Here is a 19,655-nt window from a genome sequence, read left to right as displayed (position 1 = left end):
TTTGTGAAGATCAATGATTAGGAGAATAAAGTGGAATCTGCACAAGCATAGCTCAATGATTACGAGAATAAAGTGGAAGGTGCACAAGCATAATGTATGTTATATATAATACTCACTTGAAGTTGTAGGGAAAGAATATATCCTCTTTGTTTGCTTTCTCCACTAAAAACATTAACATGTTGTCCTCTGTGTCCTTGGGGAAGTCTCGAACCGTAACTTCATGAACTGTGTCTGGGTCTATGAACCCCAGCGGTAGGAGCTTGCCTCTTTTGCATTCGAGCTTCTTCATTCTGCATAATTAAATGTATAGCGTACACAAAGAATATAGTGAGGATAATTGTTAGTGCAAATGAATGAGCGCTGAGGTACAGACTTAATTACATAAATAAATCACTTACAGGCAGTAGCAACTGATGACAGCTTTGTCGAGGGCGTCTTGATTGAATAACTGAAACAGTTCTTCTAACTCAAGGTTTATCTCCTCGACCCCCCGGAAGTAATGCTCATCTCTAAGATACACCGTGAGGTAGCGATCACCTCTTCGACAGGCTTTCAGGTACCAGTCATGCAACCTGCGCATCTGAGTCCCTAGATGCGTGAGCTCGCCAGGTTTGACGAGATCTTTTCCGTATTTATACTTGTTTACCACTTGAGCCGTTGGATAGTAATCTTCGTACTCAACTGATGCTCCCTGAGCTCTAGCATCCCGTTCGATCATCGATGCCGTCTCTGGATCATGATAGGGCTCCACGACGAAGTGGGGTACGGCCTGAATGTCCTGCTGTCCAAGCTGGGCGACTTTTTTTTGCTTCTTTGCTCGCTCTAGAGGACTGTCCAAGAGAGCGGTCATAATCAGCTCTCAGCTCAGATCTCTTCATTCTCGTCTCGGCAAAGTGCTTCACTGTATGCGGTGGAATAAGCATCTTCTTCGGCGCAAGAAATGCCTTTTGCTCTTCAGTCTGCTCATGTGGTAACAACTCTGGAGTCTGTGCCCTCATCGGAGTTGATGATCTCTTCGGAGCTGTAGGAGGTGCTGCGGTTAGCTTCCTCTTTTGCTTAGGTGGAGGCGGCGGAGTCTCCTGACGAGGAGGAGGAGGCGGCGGAGTATTCTCACGAGGAGGAGGAGGAGGCGGCGGAGTATTCTCACGCGGAGGAGACTGCTCATGCATAGGGGAATCATCATCGTGCAGAGGAGAATCATCACGCGGAGGAGACTGCGCAGGTGGCGGAGGAGGCGGAGGAGGTGGCCTGCTTGGTGGCTTCTCACCTGGAAACACAATGTTCTCCTTCCGCCATTGCACGGTGGTTCTACGGGCTTCTCCCAGTTCTTTGATTTCCCCATCTTCACCTGCAGGGTGCTCAAGCACCAACCCCTCGTAATCTCTCAACACTTCATCCACCATCACAACAGCAAAGTCGTCTTGGACCGGACGGCAATGGTAAGACCTTGTAGGTAAGAGGATGCCGACCACCGCCTTGAAGGATAGGTTGAAAACTTTAACATGTAGCTCACAAGGACGGCTCTCATGAGATCATCCACGGGGGGGGGGGGGGGGGTAGCGAGGAGGCTCGACCACCTGGTCATCATCATCATTATCCACCTGCTGAGAGGAAGCCACGCTGCTTTTCCGGTGTTGTTGAGATTGCAGCGGGACGAGGGAATTGAGCAATGCAGGATCTACAACCTGCCCCTGAGCCATCTGCGATGTAAGTACTTGGGTTACCATGGTTAATTGGGCTTTCATGGTGCTCATACCCTCCTCTAAGGACGCTATGCGGTCTATTTCCCTTGCCTTTCTCCTCTCATGGCTTTTATCAGGAAATCTCTTCCTTTCCGCAGGAAAGCCATACTTCCACGGAACGGAGCCTTCTGTGCCTCGTGTTCGTCCGCCGTGTTCTTTGTTCCCAAGGGCGCGTGTCAGCTCATCGTTCTCTCTTTCGGGCTGGAACCTCCCCTCCTCCACGTCTTTATGTGCTTTTTCCAGGGCTTCAATGGGAAACTTCAGATGAGCTTTCTTATAGATGCACTTCCCTGTTTCTGGATGCATCGTTCCCCCAATCCCGTAGAACCACTCCTTACACCGTTCGATCCAACCGTGTGTCCCTAATCTGATCCCTTTCCTGGTCAGTTCCGCCTCAGCTGCCTGCCACTTAGGACGGTTAGCCCTGTATCCACCTGGACCCAGAATTTGGTGATATAGCTTCAACGCATCATTTGCCTTATTTGTTTCCGACCTTTTCAGAAATTCTTCTGACTCCGTGCTGTACTTCACGAATTCGTCCCAGTGATTTTTTACCTTCTCACTGTCCGGAGTCTTCTTTTTCTTGATAAGGCCGCGCAATCTTTTCTTGTGGTTCTTGAATAGTTCGGCCATCTTCTTCTTGGCAAACTCGCGGAGGGCCTGCTCCATCTTGGCCTTTTCAGTGTCATCCCCCTCTTCGGGTACTATGTTGAAATGTGACATGAGCTTGGTCAGAATGCTGTTTTTGGCTACATCATCGATATAAAGACCTTGAGCTTCTTCCTCTGCAGACAGCACAAGTCCCTTCGGCTTGTTCCATTCTCGAATGGTGATCGGGACGTGGTCCCTAAAAAGCACTCCGCATTGAGCTATAAATGCCTTTGCAACTTTCTCTGGAGCAATCGGTTTACCATCCGTAGCGATGTGGGTGATGTCGTGCCTAACACCGTCGTCCAACTTTTTGGCCGGGCCTCGCTTCCTCGACTTTACAGAAGAAGTGCTTGATCCGGAGGGCTAAAAAGAAATAATTCATAGTCAGTACAATTTAATTAGTTAATGCATCTAGTCGATCAACATCGGCTTAATTAATTTATATACCTGGGTGATAACTACGGTTCCGGAGCCATTATGATGATCTTCTTCCTCACCGGCGGCATTAGGATCTTCTTCCTCAATATTCTCCGCTCCCTCACCAGAGTCATTCAAAAAAGTTGCGGTGACATCGTCATCGCCATCATCTGGAATAACGTCGTCGCGATCATCCAGAGTACCGTGGGCTATGAGGTTCTCCATGAAATTTTCTTGAATTTCATCTCTCTCCATGCTTTCTACAACGACCTGCAAGCTATATATAGGAACCATCATATGATCAAATTAAGGATAATGCAGAAAACTGAAAATGGAGTTACATATGTAGTTCTTAACTAAGGATCGATAATATAGTGCTGAAAGCAGATAATGCAGTTACATGCATACATAGATCGGGTTCATGTTTATTTAACCCTAATACATCAATCACTACTACAACCTCTCAACCGCGCCGACCGGGTCCTATAACGCGCCGACCGGGTCCTGAGCCGCGCCGGGTGAACCCCCAAAGCCACGGAACAGTCACGGGAGCATAGCTAACATGAGATCCCTGCATAACGCTCCATCCGGTCCTATACATGTTGTCTAACGCATACATGTAACGGCGAACGTGCTCGTCCTCCGCCGCAATGCGCTGAGCTACCTCCTCCGGCGGGGCCAGCTCCCTCTGAAACGACCGTGGCCCATAAGACCTCCACCAAAGAATATCCGGGTCGACGACGGGACCCGGATTCCGCACCAAGGTGCGCGACCCGGAAGCTAAGACCTCCCAGTGCCACCCCGGCGGAGCCCAGTCCCGGACCTCCCCCAGCTGCTGCATCTCCTCTAGAAGAGTCAGACCACGACGCGGCGGCTGTCGCGGCATCGTAGCTACGAAAACAAATCATATATATATGTACCAAATTTAACATAAATTAAAAAATAACTTCACTATATGTTAGTCGGCGCCGGCACTACCATTTGGGGGGCGCCGGCACTACATATATACTCTATTTTGGGGGCGCCGGCAGGGGCGTCGGCACTATGTCGCGGCGGCACCGCCACGGACTCGGCTGATACGCCTCAAACGTATCTATAATTTCTTATGTTCCATGCTACTTTTATGATGATACTAACATGTTTTATACACATTATATGTCATTATTATGCATTTTCCGGCACTAACCTATTAACGAGATGCCGAAGAGCCAGTTGCTGTTTTCTGCTGTTTTTGGTTTCAGAAATCCTAGTAAGGAAATATTCTCGAAATTGGACGAAATCAAAGCCCAGGTTCCTATTTTTCCACGAAGCTTCCAGAAGACCGAAGAGTCAACGAAGTGGGGCCACGAGGCGCCGCCACAACAGGGCGGCGCGGCCAAGCCCTAGGCCGCGCGGCCCTGGCGTGTGGGGCCCTCGTGTGGCCCCCCGCGTTGCCCTTCCGCCTACTTAAAGCCTCCGTCGCGAAACCCCCAGTACCGAGAGCCACGATACGAGAAAACCTACTGAGACGCCGCCGCCGCCAATCCCATCTCGGGGGATTCTGGAGATCACCTCCGGCACCCTGCCGGAGAGGGGAATCATCTCCCGGAGGACTCTACACCGCCATGGTCGCCTCCGGATTGATGTGTGAGTAGTTCACCCCTGGACTATGGGTCCATAGCAGTAGCTAGATGGTTGTCTTCTCCCCATTGTGCTTCATTGTCTGATCTTGTGAGCTGCCTATCATGATCAAGATCATCTATCTGTAATGCTACATGTGTGTTTGTTGGGATCCGATGAATAGAGAATACTATGTTATGTTGATTATCTATCTATGTGTTGTTTATGATCTTGCATGCTCTCCGTTGCTAGTAGAGGCTCTGGCCAAGTCATTGCTTGTAACTCCAAGAGGGAGTATTTATGCTCGATAGTGGGTTCATGCCTCCATTGAATCTGGGACAGTGACAGAAAGTTCTAAGATTGTGGATGTGCTATTGCTACTAGGGATAAAACATTGATGCTATGTTCGAGGATATAGTTATTGATTACATTACGCACCATACTTAATGCAATTGTCTGTTGTTTACAACTTAATACCGGAAGGGGTTCGGATGATAACCTGAAAGTGGACTTTTTAGGCATAGATGCATGCTGGATAGCGGTCTATGTACTTTGTCGTAATGCCCAATTAAATCTCACAATACTCATCATGTCATGTATGTGCATTGTGATGCCCTCTCTATTTGTCAGTTACCCAACTGTAATTTGTTTACCCAATATGCTATTTCTTATTTGAGAGACACCTCTAGTGAACTGTGGACCCCGGTCCATTCTTTTACATCGAATACAATCTCGCAATCTTTGTTTCTCTTGTTCTCTGCAAACAATCATCATCCACACTATACATCTAATCCTTTGTTACAGCAAGCCGGTGAGATTGACAACCTCACTGTTTCGTTGGGGCAAAGTACTTTGGTTGTGTTGTGCAGGTTTCACGTTGGCGCCGGAATCCCTGGTGTTGCGCCGCACTACATCTCGCCGCCATCAACCTTCAACGTGCTTCTTGGCTCCTACTGGTTCGATAAACCTTGGTTTCTTACTGAGGGAAACTTGCTGCTGTACGCGTATCAAGCTAAATTTCTGGCGCCGTTGCCGGGGAGATCAAAACACGCTGCAAGGGGAGTCTTCACAATCCAATCTCTTTACTTTGTTTTTGTCTTGCTTTATTTTATTTACTATTTTGTTTTCTGCATTATATCAAAACACAAAAAAAATTAGTTGCTAATTTTACCTTATTTACTATCTTGCACTCTATATCAAAAACACAAAAAAATTAGTTATTTGCATTTATTTTATCTAGTTTGCTTTATTTACTGTTGTTAAAATGAATACTCCTGAAAATACTAAGTTGTGTGACTTCACAACCACAAATAATAATGATTTCTTATGCACACCTATTGCTCCACCCGCTACTACAGCGGAATTCTTTGAAATTAAACCTGCTTTACTGAATCTTGTTATGCGAGAGCAATTTTCTAGTGTTAGTTCTGATGATGCTGCTGCCCATCTCAATAATTTTGTTGAACTTTGTGAAATGCAAAAGAATAAAGATGTATATGGTGACATAATAAAATTAAAATTGTTCCCTTTCTCATTAAGAGGAAGAGCTAAAGATTGGTTGCTATCTCTGCCTAAGAATAGTATTGATTCATGGACTAAATGCAAGGATGCTTTTATTGGTAGATATTATCCCCCTGCTAAAATTATATCTTTGAGGAGTAGCATAATGAATTTTAAACAATTAGATACTGAGCATGTTGCACAAGCATGGGAAAGAATGAAATCTTTGGTTAAAAATTGCCCAACCCATGGATTGACTACTTGGATGATCATCCAAACCTTTTATGCAGGACTGAATTTTTCTTCACGGAACCTATTGGATTCAGCTACTGGAGGTACCTTTATGTCCGTCACTCTTGGTGAAGCAACAAAGCTTCTTGATAATATGATGATTAATTACTCTGAATGGCACACGGAAAGAGCTCCACAAGGTAAGAAGGTAAATTCTGTCGAAGAAACCTCTTCCTTGAGTGATAAGATTGATGCTATTATGTCTATGCTTGTGAATGATAGGACAAATATTGATCCTAATAATGTTCCGTTAGCTTCATTGGTTGCACAAGAAGAACATGTTGATGTAAACTACATTAAAAATAATAATTTCAACAACAATGCTTACCGGAACAATTCTAGTAACAACTATAGGCCATATCCTTATAATAATGGCAACGACTATAGTAATTCTTATGGGAATTCTTACAACAATAATAGGAATACACCCTCTGGTCTTGAAGCCATGCTTAAAGAATTTATTAGTACACAAACTGCTTTTAACAAATCTGTTGAAGAAAAGCTTGGGAAAATTGATATACTTGCTTCTAAAGTTGATAGTCTTGTCATTGATGTTGATCTTTTGAAATTGAAAGTTATGCCTAATAGGGATAATGAAAATAAAATTGTTACTACAGCAAATGCCATCCAAGTTAGAATTAATGAGAATATAAGATTAATGGCTGAACTGCATGCTAGGTGGGAAAGAGAAGAAAATGAAAAACTAGCTAAAGAAGATAATATAGCTAAAGTTTGGACTATTACTACCACTAGCAATGCTAATGCTACACATGTTGCTGCACCTCCTACTAATAATGGTAAAAGAATAGGTGTTAGCAATGGTTCCACTTCTAATGCAAAGCGCGAAAAACTGCCTGAAACTGCTAAAACTGCTGAAACTGCCTGTGATAAAACTGCTGAAATTTTTTCCAACATTGGAGACAATGATCCCATTGCTTTAGATCATAATGGTTTGGATTTTGATGATTGTCATATCTCTGAAGTTATAAAGTTCTTACAAAAACTTGCTAAAAGTCCTAATGCTAGTGCTATAAATTTGGCTTTCACGAAACATATTACAAATGCTCTCATAAAAGCTAGAGAAGATAAACTAGAACGCGAAACTTCTATTCCTAGGAAGCTCGAGGATGGTTGGGAGCCCATCATTAAGATAAAGGTCAAGGACTTTGGTTGTAATGCTTTATGTGATCTTGGTGCAAGTATTTCTGTTATGCCTAAGAAAATCTATAATATGCTTGACTTGCCACCGTTGAAAAATTGTTATTTGGATGTTAATCTTGCTGATAACTCTACAAAGAAACCTTTGGGGAAAGTTGATAATGTTCGCATTACCATTAACAATAACCTTGTCCCCGTTGATTTTGTTGTCTTGGATATTGAATGCAATGCATCTTGTCCCATTATATTGGGAAGATCTTTTCTTCGAACTGTTGGTGCTACCATTGATATGAAGGAAGGTAATATTAAATATCAATTTCCTCTCAAGAAAGGTATGGAACACTTCCCTAGAAAGAGAATGAAGTTATCTTTTGATTCTATTATTAGAACACATTATGATGTTGATGCTTCATCTCTCGATAATACTTGATACACACTTTCTGCGCCTAGCTGAAAGGCGTTAAAGAAAAGCGCTTATGGGAGACAACCCATGTTTTTACTACAGTATTTTGTTTTATATTTGAGTCTTGGAAGTTGTTTACTACTGTAGCAACATCTCCTTATCTTAGTTTTATTGCATTGTTGTGCCAAGTAAAGTCTCTAATAAAAGTATGATACTAGATTTGGATTACTGCGCAGAAACAGTTTTCTTTGCTGTCACGAATCTGGGTCTAATTCTCTGTAGGAAACTCAGAAAATTCTGCCAATTTACGTGAGTGATCCTCAGATATGTACGCAACTTTCATTAGTTTTAAGTTTTTTCATTTGAGCAAGTCTGGTGCCTGTTAGAAATTCGTATTTACAAACTGTTCTGTTTTGACAGATTCTGCCTTTTATTTTGCATTGCCTGTTTTGTCATGTTGGATGGATTTCTTTGTTCCATTGACTTTCAGTAGCTTTTTGCAATGTCCAGAAGTATAAATAATGATTGTGTCACCTCTGAATATGTGAATTTTAATTGTGCACTAACCCTCTAATGAGTTGCTTTGAGTTTGGTGTGGAGGAAGTTTTCAAGGATCAAGAGAGGAGGATGATATACACCATGATCAAGGAGAGTGAAAGCTCTAAGCTTGGGGATGCCCCGGTGGTTCACCCCAGCATATATCAAGAAGACTCAAGCGTCTAAGCTTGGGGATGCCTTGGGGCATCCCCTTCTTCATCGACAACATTATCAGGTTCCTCCCCTGAAACTATATTTTTATTCCGTCACATCTTATGTACTTTGCTTGGAGCGTCTGTTTGTTTTTGTTTTTGTTTTGTTTGAATAAAATGGATCCTAGAATTCATTGTGTGGGAGAGAGATACGCTCCGCTGTTGCATATGGACAAATATGTCCTTAGCTTTACTCATAGTATTCATGGCGAAAGTTTCTTCTTCGTTAAATTGTTATATGGTTGGAATTGGAAAATGATATATGTGGTAATTGGTATAACACCTTGAATAATGTGATACTTGGCAATTGTTGTGCTCATGTTTAAGCTCTTGCATCATATACTTTGCACCTATTAATGAAGAAATACATAGAGCATGCTAAAATCTGATTTGCATGTTTGGTTTCTCTAAGGTCTAGATAATTTCTAGTATTGAGTTTGAAAAACAAGGAAGACGGTATAGAGTCTTATAATGTTTACAATATGTATTTTATGTGAGTTTTGCTGTACCGGTTTATCCTTGTGTTTGTTTCAAATAACCTTGCTAGCCTAAACCTTGTATCGAGAGGGAATACTTCTCATGCATCCAAAATCCTTGAGCCAACCACTATGCCATTTGTGTCCACCATACCTACCTACCACATGGTATTTCTCCGCCATTCCAAAGTAAATTGCTTGAGTGCTACCTTTAAAATTTCTATCCTCTACCTTTACAATATATAGCTCATGGGACAAATAGCTTAAAAACTATCGTGGTATTGAATATGTACTTATGCACTTTATCTCTTATTAAGTTGCTTGTTGTGCGATAACCATGTTTCTGGGGACGCCATCAAGTATTTCTTTGTTGAATATCATGTGAGTTGCTATGCATGTTCGTCTTGTCTGAAGTAAGAGTGATTTATCATGATCAAATGGTTTGAGTATGCATATTGTTAGAGAAGAACATTGGGCCGCTAACTAAAGCCATGATCCATGGTGGAAGTTTCAGTTTGGACAAAAAACCTCACTCTCTTATGAGAATATTATCTGTTGTTGAATGCTTATGCATTAAAAGAGGAGTCCATTATCTGTTGTCTATGTTGTCCCGGTATGGATGTCTAAGTTGAGAATAACCAAAAACGAGAAATCCAATGCGAGCTTTCTCCTTAGAACTTTGTACAGGCGGCATAGAGGTACCCCTTTGTGACACTTGGTTGAAACATGTGCTATGCTATGATAATCCATGTAAATCCAAGCTAATTAGGACAAGGTGCGGGCACTATTAGTATACTATGCATGAGGCTTGCAACTTGTAAGATATAATTTACATAACTCATATGTTTTATTACTACCGTTGACAAAATTATTTCTTGTTTTCAAAATAAAAGCTCTAGCACAAATATAGCAATCGATGCTTTCCTCTTTGAAGGACCATTCTTTTACTTTTATGTTGAGTCAGTTCACCTATTTCTCTCTACCTCAAGAAGCAAACACTTGTGTGAACTGTGCATTGATTCCTACATACTTCCATATTGCACTTGTTATATTACTTTACATTGACAATATCCATGAGATATACATGTTACAAGTTGAAAGCAACCGCTGAAACTTAATCTTCCTTTGTGTTGCTTCAATACTTTCTACTTTGAAATATTGCTTTATGAGTTAACTCTTATGCAAGACTTATTGATGCTTGTCTTTAAGTACTATTCATGAAAAGTCTTTGCTTTATGATTCAGTTGTTTACTCATGACATTTACCATTGTTTTGATCGCTGCATTCATTACATGTGCTTACAATAGTATGATCAAGATTATGTTGGTAGCATTGTCACTTAAGAAATTATCTTTGTTATCGTTTACCTACTCGGGACGAGTAGGAACTAAGCTTGGGGATGCTTGATACGTCTCAAACGTATCTATAATTTCTTATGTTCCATGCTACTTTTATGATGATACTCACATGTTTTATACACATTATATGTCATTATTATGCATTTTCCGGCACTAACCTATTAACGAGATGCCGAAGAGCCGATTCTTGTTTCTGCTGTTTTTGGTTTCAGAAATCCTAGTAAGGAAATATTCTCGGAATTGGACGAAATCAAAGCCCAGGTTCCTATTTTTCCACGTAGCTTCCAGAAGACCGAAGAGTCAACGAAGTGGGGCCACGAGGCGCCGCCACAACAGGGCGGCGCGGCCAAGCCCTAGGCCGTGCGGCCCTGGCGTGTGGGGCCCTCGTGTGGCCCCCCGCGTTGCCCTTCCGCCTACTTAAAGCCTCCGTCGCGAAACCCCCAGTACCGAGAGCCACGATACGAGAAAACCTACTGAGACGCCGCCGCCGCCAATCCCATCTCGGGGGATTCTGGAGATCACCTCCGGCACCCTGCCGGAGAGGGGAATCATCTCCCGGAGGACTCTACACCGCCATGGTCGCCTCCGGATTGATGTGTGAGTAGTTCACCCCTGGACTATGGGTCCATAGCAGTAGCTAGATGGTTGTCTTCTCCCCATTGTGCTTCATTGTCTGATCTTGTGAGCTGCCTATCATGATCAAGATCATCTATCTGTAATGCTACATGTGTGTTTGTTGGGATCCGATGAATAGAGAATACTATGTTATGTTGATTATCTATCTATGTGTTGTTTATGATCTTGCATGCTCTCCGTTGCTAGTAGAGGCTCTGGCCAAGTCATTGCTTGTAACTCCAAGAGGGAGTATTTATGCTCGATAGTGGGTTCATGCCTCCATTGAATCTGGGACAGTGACAGAAAGTTCTAAGATTGTGGATGTGCTATTGCTACTAGGGATAAAACATTGATGCTATGTTCGAGGATATAGTTATTGATTACATTACGCACCATACTTAATGCAATTGTCTGTTGTTTACAACTTAATACCGGAAGGGGTTCGGATGATAACCTGAAAGTGGACTTTTTAGGCATAGATGCATGCTGGATAGCGGTCTATGTACTTTGTCGTAATGCCCAATTAAATCTCACAATACTCATCATGTTATGTATGTGCATTGTGATGCCCTCTCTATTTGTCAATTGCCCAACTGTAATTTGTTTACCAAATATGCTATTTCTTATGTGAGAGACACCTCTAGTGAACTGTGGACCCCGGTCCATTCTTTTACATCGAATACAATCTACTGCAATACTGTTTCTACTGTTCTCTGCAAACAATCATCATCCACACTATACATCTAATCCTTTGTTACAGCAAGCCGGTGAGATTGACAACCTCACTGTTTCGTTGGGGCAAAGTACTTTGGTTGTGTTGTGCAGGTTCCACGTTGGCGCCGGAATCCCTGGTGTTACGCCGCACTACATCTCGCCGCCATCAACCTTCAACGTGCTTCTTGGCTCCTACTGGTTCGATAAACCTTGGTTTCTTACTGAGGGAAACTTGCTGCTGTACGCGTATCATCGGCACAGCCACGGGCGCCGGTAGGGGCACCACCACGGACTCGGCACCAGCACGGGCGCCGGTAGGGGCACCGCCACAGACTCGGCACCGGCAGGGCCACCCGCAATACCGGATTAACTATACTAACAATTTTCTAACTATAATTTTCACTAATTTTTCTAACATATCGGATTAACTATACTAATAATTTTCACTACTATAATTTTTTAACTATAATTTTCTATCTTATTTCTAACAAATATTCTTTTCATAACTTTTTTCTAACTATAATACTAACAATCTAAAAATCTAATACTAACTATTTCTAAAAATCTAATACTAACTATTTCTAAAAATCTAATACTAACTATTTCTAAAAATCTAATACTAACTATTTCTAAAAATCTAATACTAACAATCTAAAAAATCTAATACTAACTATTTCTAAAAATCTAATACTAACATTCTAAAAATCTAAAAAATTAAAAAAAGGGTGGCCGGGGGCTCACCTTGGCGCCGGCGGAGAGGAGGCGCGCGGCGGACGGCGACGGTGGCGCGGTGGACGGCGACGCGGGCGGAGGAGAGGAGGCGACGAGCGCGGGCGTGGGCGTGGCGCGCGGACGGCGGCGGGCGGACGGCGCGCGGATGGCGCGACAGCGTGGCGCGCGGACGGCGACGGCGTGGGCGTGGCGCGCGGACGGCGGCGGGCGGTGACGCGGGCGGCGGCGCGGGCGGCGGCGCGGTGGACGGCGACGGCGGCGGCGACGATTTCGCGTGGCGGTTGGGCAGCCTGGCGGCGCTCAGCGCTTCGTCTCCGCGGGATTGATCTCCGCGGAGACGAAGCGATACAGTTATACCCCCCCCTTTGGTCCCGGTTCGTGGCATAAATCGGGACCAAAGGCCCCCCTTTGGTCCCGATTTGTAATACAAACCGGCAAACCGGGACCAAAGGCCAATTTTTTTTGAAAATTTAATTCCCGCCTTATTTCAAATCAAAAAAAACACGTACTGGCCACCGCCATGCCACACGTGTCCACCGCCGCCGCCGCCATGTACTGGCCACCGCCGCCACAGCCACCGCCGTGTACTGGCCACCGCCACTGTCGTGTACTGGCCACCGCCACCACCGTCACCGCAGTGTACTGGCCACCACCGTCACCGCAGTGTACTGGCCACCACCGTCACCGCCATGTACTGGCCACCGCCGCCGTGCCACACGTGTCCCTTCCCTGTGCCACGTGTCCCTCCGCCGTGCCACACGTGTCGCTTACCCATCGACGCCGTCGTGCGACGTGTAGCCACCGCTTCCACGTGCCTCGCCCCGCCGACGCCGGCGTGCGACGTGTGTAGCCGTGGCTTACACGTGCCATGCCCCGCGTGCGCTATATAGAGCGACGAGTGCGGGCGCAACCACACGTCGCCACCGCCTCCGCTCATTCATCTCCAGGATGCCTCCACGTCGTCGAGGGGCGTCCGGTGTCCGTGGCGTTCGAGTGCGTCCGAGCGGTAGGTTCACCGCCGAGATACGCGCCGGTGGCTTCCGCCTCACCCTCGGCACGTGATAGCGTGTAAACACACGTCCGTTGAGAACCCCAAGAGGAAGGTGTGATGCGTACATCAGCAAGTTTTCCCTCAGTAAGAAACCAAGGTTTATCGAACTAGTAGGAGCCAAGAAGCACGTTGAAGGTTGATGGCGGCGAGATGTAGTGCGGCGCAACACCAGGGATTCCGGCGCCAACGTGGAACCTGCACAACACAACCAAAGTACTTTGCCCCAACGAAACAGTGAGGTTGTCAATCTCACCGGCTTGCTGTAACAAAGGATTAGATGTATAGTGTGGATGATGATTGTTTGCAGAGAACAGTAAAACAAGTATTGCAGTAGATTGTATTCGATTAAAAGAATGGACCGGGGTCCACAGTTCACTAGAGGTGTCTCTCCCATAAGATAAATAGCATGTTGGGTGAACAAATTACAGTTGGGCAATCGACAAATAGAGAGGGCATGACAATGCACATACATGACATGATGAGTATTGTGAGATTCAATTGGGCATTACGACAAAGTACATAGACCGCTATCCAGCATGCATCTATGCCTAAAAAGTCCACTTTCAGGTTATCATCCGAACCCCTTCCAGTATTAAGTTGCAAACAACAGACAATTGCATTAAGTATGGTGCGTAATGTAATCAATAACTACATCCTCGGACATAGCATCAATGTTTTATCCCTAGTGGCAACAACACATCCACAACCTTAGAACTTTCTCACACGTCCTGCATTTAATGGAGGCATGAACCCACTATCGAGCATAAATACTCCCTCTTGGAGTTAAGAGTAAAAACTTGGCCAGAGCCTCTACTAATAACGAAGAGCATGCAAGATCATAAACAACACATAGGTAATAGATTGATAATCAACATAACATAGTATTCTCTATCCATCGGATCCCAACAAACACAACATATAGCATTACAGATAGATGATCTTGATCATGTTAGGCAGCTCACAAGATCCGACAATGAAGCACAATGAGGAGAAGACAACCATCTAGCTACTGCTATGGACCCATAGTCCAGGGGTGAACTACTCACACATCAATCCGGAGGCGACCATGGCGGTGTAGAGTCCTCCGGGAGATGATTCCCCTCTCCGGCAGGGTGCCGGAGGCGATCTCCTGAATCCCCCGAGATGGGATTGGCGGCGGCGGCGTCTCAGTAAGGTTTTCCGTATCGTGGCTCTCGGTACTGGGGCTATTATCGACGGAGGCTTAAGTAGGCGGAAGGGCAGGTCAGGGGGCCACACGAGGGCCCCACACAACAGGTCGGCGCGGCCAAGGGCTGGGCCGCGCCGCCCTAGTGTTTGGGCGCCTCGTGGCCCCACTTCGTCTCTCCTTCGGTCTTCTGGAAGCTTCGTGGAAAATAGGACCCTGGGCGTCGATTTCGTCCAATTCCGAGAATATTTCCTTACTAGGATTTCTGAAACCAAAAACAGCAGAAACAAAGAATCGGCTCTTCGGCATCTCGTTAATAGGTTAGTGCCGGAAAATGCATAAATATGACATATAATGTGTATAAAACATGTGAGTATCATCATAAAAGTAGCATGGAACATAAGAAATTATAGATACGTTTGAGACGTATCAAGCATCCCCAAGCTTGGTTCCTACTCGTCCCGAGTAGGTAAACGATAACAAAGATAATTTCTTAGTGACAATGCTACCAACATAATCTTGATCAATACTATTGTAAGCACATGTAATGAATGCAGCGATTTGAAACAATGGTAAATGACATGAGTAAACAATTGAATCATAAAGCAAAGACTTTTCATGAATAGTACTTCAAGACAAGCATCAATAAGTCTTGCATAAGAGTTAACTCATAAAGCAATAATTCAAAGTAAAGGTATTGAAGCAACACAAAGGAAGATGAAGTTTCAGCGGTTGCTTTCAACTTGTAACATGTATATCTCATGGATATTGTCAATGTAAAGTAATATAACAAGTGCAATATGCAAGTATGTAGGAATGAATGCACAGTTCACACAAGTGTTTGCTTCTTGAGGTGGAGAGAGATAGGTGAACTGACTCAACATAAAAGTAAAAGAATGGTCCTTCAAAGAGGAAAGCATCGATTGCTATATTTGTGCTAGAGCTTTAGTTTTGAAAACAAGAAACAATTTTGTCAACGGTAGTAATAAAGCATATGAGTTATGTAAATTATATCCTACAAGTTGCAAGCCTCATGCATAGTATACCAATAGTGCCCGCACCTTGTCCTAATTAGCTTGGATTTACATGGATTATCATAGCATAGCACATGTTTCAACCAAGTGTCACAAAGGGGTACCTCTATGCCGCCTGTACAAAGGTCTAAGGAGAAAGCTCGCATTGGATTTCTCGCTTTTGGTTATTCTCAACTTAGACATCCATACCGGGACAACATAGACAACAGATAATGGATTCCTCTTTAATGCATAAGCATTCAACAAGAGATAATATTCTCATAAGAGATTGAGGTTTGTTGTCCAAACTGAAACTTCCACCATGGATCATGGCTTTAGTTAGCGGCCCAATGTTCTTCTCTAACAATATGCATGATCAAACCATTTGATCATGATAAATCACTCTTACTTCAGACAAGACGAACATGCATAGCAACTCACATCATATTCAACAAAGAGTAGTTGATGGCGTCCCCAGAAACATGGTTATCGCTCAACAAGCAACTTAATAAGAGATAAAGTGCATAAGTACATACTCAATACCACAATAGTTTTTAAGCTATTTGTCCCATGAGCTATATATTGCAAAGATAAAGAATGGAAATTTTAAAGGTAGCACTCAAGCAATTTACTTTGGAATGGCGGAGAAATACCATGTAGTAGGTAGGTATGGTGGACACAAATGGCATAGTGGTTGGCTCAAGGATTTTGGATGCATGAGAAGTATTCCCTCTCGATACAAGGCTTAGGCTAGCAAGGTTGTTTGAAACAAACACAAGGATGAAGCGGTGCAGCAAAACTCACATAAAAGACATATTGTAAACATTATAAGACTCTATACTGTCTTCCTTGTTGTTCAAACTCTATACTAGAAATTATCTAGACCTTAGAGAGACCAATTATGCAAACCAAATTTTAGCATGCTCTATGTATTTCTTCATTAATAGGTGCAAAGTATATGATGCAAGAGAAGTATGAGCACAACAATTGCCAAGTATCACATTATTCAAGATATTATACCAATTACCACATATATCATTTTCCAATTCCAACCATATAACAATTTAACGAAGAAGAAACTTTCGCCATGAATACTATGAGTAAAGCCTAAGGACATATTTGTCTATATGCAACAGCGGAGCGTGTCTCTCTCCCACACAATGAATGCTAGGATCCATTTTATTCAAACAAAACAAAAACAAAAACAAACAGACGCTCCAAGCAAAGTACATAAGATGTGACGGAATAAAAATATAGTTTCAGGGGAGGAACCTGATAATGTCGTCGATGAAGAAGGGGATGCCTTGGGCATCCCCAAGATTAGACGCTTGAGTCTTCTTGATATATGCAGGGGTGAACCACCGGGGCATCCCCAAGCTTAGAGCTTTCACTCTCCTTGATCATGTTGTATCATCCTCCTCTCTTGATCCTTGAAAACTTCCTCCACACCAAACTCAAAACAAACTCATTAGAGGGTTAGTGCATAATCAAAATTCACATATTCAGAGGTGACACAATCATTTTTTATACTTCTGTACATTTCACAAAGCTACTGAAAGTCAATGGAATCGAAAAATCCATCAAGCATGACAAAATAGGCAATGCAAAATAAAAGGCAGAATCTGTCAAAACAGAACAGTTTGTAAAGACATATTTTTAACAGGCACCAGACTTGCTCAGATGAGAAAACTTAAAACTAATAAAAGTTGCGTACATATCTGAGGATCACTCACGTAAATTGGCATAATTTTCTGAGTTATTTACAGAGAATTAGACCCAGATTCGTGACAGCAAGAAAATGTGTTTCTGCGCAGTAATCCAAATCTAGTATCATCCTTCTATTAGAGACTTTACTTGGCACAACAATGCAATAAAACTAAGATAAGGAGAGGTTGCTACAATAGTAACAACTTCCAAGACTCAAATATAAAACAAAAGTACTGTAGTAAAAACATGGGTCGTCTCCCATAAGCGCTTTTCTTTAACGCCTTTCAGCTAGGCGCAGAAAGTGTGTATCAAGTGTTATCAAGAGATGAAGCATCAACATCATAATTTGTTCTAATAATAGAATCAAAAGGTAACTTTATTATTTTTCTAGGGAAGTGTTCCATACCTTTCTTGAGAGGAAATTGATATTTAATATTACCTTCGTTCATATCAATGATAGCACCAACAGTTCGAAGAAAAGGTCTTCCCAATATAATGGGACAAGATGCATTGCATTCAATATCCAAGACAACAAAATCAACGGGGACAAGGTTATTGTTAACCATAATATGAACATTATCAACTCTCCCCAAAGGTTTCTTTATAGCATTATCAGCAAGATTAACATCCAAATAACAATTTTTCAATGGTGGCAAGTCAAGCATATTATAGATTTTCTTAGGCATAACGGAAATACTTGCACCAAGATCACATAAAGCATTACAACCAAAGTCATTGACCTTCATCTTAATGATGGGCTCCCAACCATCCTCTAGCTTCCTAGGAATAGAAGTTTCGCGTTCTAGTTTCTCTTCTCTAGCTTTTATGAGAGCATTTGTAATATGTTTCGTGAAAGCCAAATTTATAGCACTAGTGTAAGGGTACATTGCCCCTATGTGTGGTTTTGGTAATTAATGACAACCCCTATGGACTAATGTATTCATTGAGTTTATATGAAGGAATATTCCATAGGTGCTACTTGTACTCCATGTGTTGGATTCAAGTATGGATGCCATGAAGATAAAGGTATACCTTGTGTATTGGCATCAAGATCATCGGTATGAAGATATATATGTGATATGATCAAGAAGAAGAAACGAAGATGGAGTTCTTATGTGGAACTCAATATTAGCCATGCTCTATCTTATGTGAGTATGAGAAGATACAAGGTTGAGTTGGGAAAGTTCAAGATGAGCATCTTGAGTGGATCACATGCTTGAAGCTTGTCGTCCATTTGGTGATAATGGACATGTGAAGATGTGCATCAATGGAGCTTTCCCATCATAGTGTATGGGGGAGCATTTGTGAGTCTTCACGAAGCAACATTGATCAAGTGAGGCATTCCGGCTTGAGTGAAGCTTGAAGAGTTATCATCAAGATCAAGCGGGATGCGCAAGGCAAAGGTATGGCCTTGCTAGGTTTTCCTTTTACCGGTCTCAAGGTGGATGTTGGGAGACCGGATTATAGGATAGATAGTCGCACTATTAAGAGGGGCTTTCGGTTGGGTAACTTGTTCACATCGTCTTAGGGAGCTCAACCCCTTGCATACTTTGCATATCCTTATTGCTTCTTGGTGTTTCTCTATGTGAGGTTCTTGAGCTTGTTGCTAGCTTTACAACAAGCCCAAGTTCATCGAAAACGGAGTTCGCATGCATCTTCTATGACGTTTTCGAGGTTGGGTGATTTTACCGGTTATTCATGATATAAGGTTCTACCCTTTTATATTCATGATAAAACCCTCTTCTACAGTTTCTTGAGTTTGCACTTTCTATTGGATAGCATTTGTTGTTATCTTTCCAACGAAATTATTTTCAAGTCAATCGGAGTTCGGGAGCAATAGTTATTAAAGAAAAGGTAAAAGAAGAAAAAGAAAAGAAAAAAAAGGGAAAGGCTGCCGGTTGCCGCCCGGCCTGCCGGGCCGCACGCTGGCCCACCCGGTCCGCACCGGGCGCCAACCGGACCGGGCGGCCACCGGCCCACGCGCCGGCCAGCCCAGCTGCCCCTCCGGTCCGACCGGTCTTGACCGGGCCGCCTCTCCGTCCGTGGCCCACGCGGCTGCGCCCGAAGCGCCCGCGCGGCCTGCCCTCCGCGCCGCCCATGCGGCTGTTGGGCCGCCGCCGCCACGCGGCCTGGGCCGTTCCCCCGCGCGCCTAAGGCTTTTCCGCCGCCCAGCGCGGCATCTGCCCGCCCGGTTGCTGGGCCGGTCGGACCGGGCAGGCCGCCGGCCTCCCCAGCCCAGGCTCCGGTCAACCGGCCTGGCAGCCGGCCTGGGCACCTTTTTTGCCCGATTTTAATGCGATTTTCACCCTGCTTT

Source organism: Lolium perenne, chromosome 6 (assembly GCF_019359855.2).
Source record: "Lolium perenne isolate Kyuss_39 chromosome 6, Kyuss_2.0, whole genome shotgun sequence".
Classification (NCBI taxonomy): domain Eukaryota; kingdom Viridiplantae; phylum Streptophyta; class Magnoliopsida; order Poales; family Poaceae; genus Lolium; species Lolium perenne.
This window is presented reverse-complemented; position numbering follows the sequence as displayed.